This window comes from Triticum dicoccoides, chromosome 2A (assembly GCF_002162155.2).
Source record: "Triticum dicoccoides isolate Atlit2015 ecotype Zavitan chromosome 2A, WEW_v2.0, whole genome shotgun sequence".
Classification (NCBI taxonomy): domain Eukaryota; kingdom Viridiplantae; phylum Streptophyta; class Magnoliopsida; order Poales; family Poaceae; genus Triticum; species Triticum dicoccoides.
The window spans coordinates 49,378,100-49,380,652 of record NC_041382.1 but is presented as its reverse complement, the minus strand read 5'-3'; positions in this window follow the sequence as shown (position 1 = coordinate 49,380,652).

The following is a 2,553-nucleotide window of genomic DNA, read 5'->3' as shown; positions in this document are numbered from 1 at the left end:
CCACCTTCCGCCCCTGCCGGATTTGGAGAAACCCTCCGTGACGACACCTCAGGGTCGCCCGCCTTGCTAGGCGGCACGGCAGGGGGAGGCATCCCGCTCTCCATCATCTCCGGAAGGAGATCCCCCGAAGACGAGCTCTGCTGAGAAGGGCTGAGGTCCGAGCTACAAGATAAAGGTTTGGTTAATCTTCTCAGATATAAATCAAGGACTTCCCTCATCCCTCAAAAGGAAAATCTTTTCTCCACTTACGGCTCGCTGGAGGGCTGATCCCCTTGAGGGTGTAGTCCGGCCGAGGAACTCCCCGGTGTCGGACCCTCTGACGAGGATTTTCTCCCCCGTTTTGAGGCCATGGTTTCCGGGTCGTCAGAGGCGGCTCTCTTCTTCCCCTTAGGAGAGGAATTGTCGGTTCCTCCCTTTGGAGCAACCTCCTTCGAGGAGGCCATAGCTTCCTTGTCCTCCCCCTCCAAAGGCATTATCTCCAGCATCCTGACCAGCACGGGATCCGGCCTAGTTTCAGGAAGGGGAGCCAGACACCTGATCAACTTTGCCTTCGCTATCCACTCCTGTTTAAAAGGACGGCTCTTTTAGGGGCAAGTTTATGACAATTATACGGATAGAAGGTCCAGGCACACGGTTGCTTACTTGAGTATCCGAGCGATTGCAGCTTAGGCCTGCGTCCTCGGTTAAATCCGGACACATCTCTTGTGATCCGAAGAACAGTCTATACATCTCCGCGGGTGTTGCGCCCATAAAGTTCTGGAGAGCTTGCGATCCCTCTGGATTGAACTCCCACAGGCGAAGGGGGCGACGTTTGCCAGGCAATATTCGGTGAATCAGCATGACCTGCGTCACCTTGACCAAGCTGAGGTCTCCTTCCAAGAGATCCTTAATTCGGCCCTGTAACAGGGGCACGTCTTTGGGCAAACCCCAATCTAACCCTCTGTTAACCCATGACGCTAGCCGTGGTGGGGGACCCGAGCGAAAGGCAGGAAGCGCCACCCACTTGGTGCTCCGGGAAGCGGTGATATAAAACCACTCGTTGCCACAAGCCTAGCTCCTCTTGAAAAGAGCCCTCGGGCCATGGAGCATCAGCATTTTTGCTTATAACAGCGCCTCCGCACTCTGCGTGCTGTCCCTTGATCATCTTCGGCTCCACTTTGAAAGTCTTGAGCCATAATCCGAAGTGAGGGGTAACATGGAGGAACGCTTTGCATACAACGATAAACGAGGAGATATGGAGGATGGACTCCGGAGCTAAGTCGTGGAATTCCAGTCTGTAATAAAACAGCAGTCCCCTCACAAAGGAGTCCATCGGGAAGCCTAACCCCCGAAGGAAGTGAGACACAAACACTACGCTCTCACCGGGCTGGGGACTGGGGATAGCCTGCCTTTGAGCAGGTAACCTGTGCGAAATTTCGGCGATCAAGAACTTAGCCTCTCTCAACTTTAGCACGTCCTCCTCCGTGACGGGGGAGGGCATCCATCAGCCTTGAAGGTCGGAACCGGACATTGTCGAAGGTCTGAGGCGCCCGGAATCTGGAGCCTAGGGTGTTGGAACTTGAGGCGACGGGCAAACTTGTTTTGGGATTGGAGAAAAGGAGTAAGGCCCTGGTCTCTTTATAAGAGGTTGAATACCAGGAGCCCTCCCCGTAACCGTTTGGGACTCGCCTTTAATCGAGAAAACATGCTAATAGGCATGATTGGGTTACCCGCGTCCGTATTGATGAGAACCCCGTAAAAGGGGGGCACATGATCTCTGCTTTGACAAGACGTGCCAAGGAAACCGCCTCACAAAACACGCTGAGGTGGAAAAGTGAAAACGATTCGAGTGAAGGACTTGGCTGTAGTGTGATGACGCACTGCGGAATACGTCAGCAGATTTGATTTGTGTTAATATTATTCTCTCTATGGCAATATGTGGAAGCTTATTTTACAGAGCCGGACACTACTCTTGGTGTTTACAATCTTCTATGAAGGACTTGGAGGAGGAACCCGCCTTGCAATGCCGAAGACAATTTGCACGCCGGACTCGTCGTCATTAAAGCCTGGTTCAGGGGCTACTGAGGGAGTCCTGGATTAGGGGGTGTCCGGATGGCCGGACTATACCTTCGGCCGGACTCTTGGACTATGAAGATACAAGATTGAAGACTTCGTCCCGTGTCCGGATGGGACTTTCCTTGGCGGGAAGGCAAGCTTGGCAATGCGGATATTCAAGATCTCCTACCATTGTAACCGACTCTATGTAACCCTAACCCTATCCGGTGTCTATATAAACCGGAGGGTTGTAGTCCGTAGGCAATCAACTCCGTATACAACAATCACACCATAGGATAGCTTCTAGGGTTTAGCCTCCTTGATCTCGTGGTAGATCTACTCTTGTACTACCCATATCATCAATATTAATCAAGCAGGACGTAGGGTTTTACCTCCATCAAGAGGGCCCGAACCTGGGTAAAACATCGTGTTCCCCGCCTCCTGTTACCATCCGGCCTAGACGCACAGTTCGGGACCCACTACCCGAGATCCGCCAGTTTTGACACCGACATCAAGGAA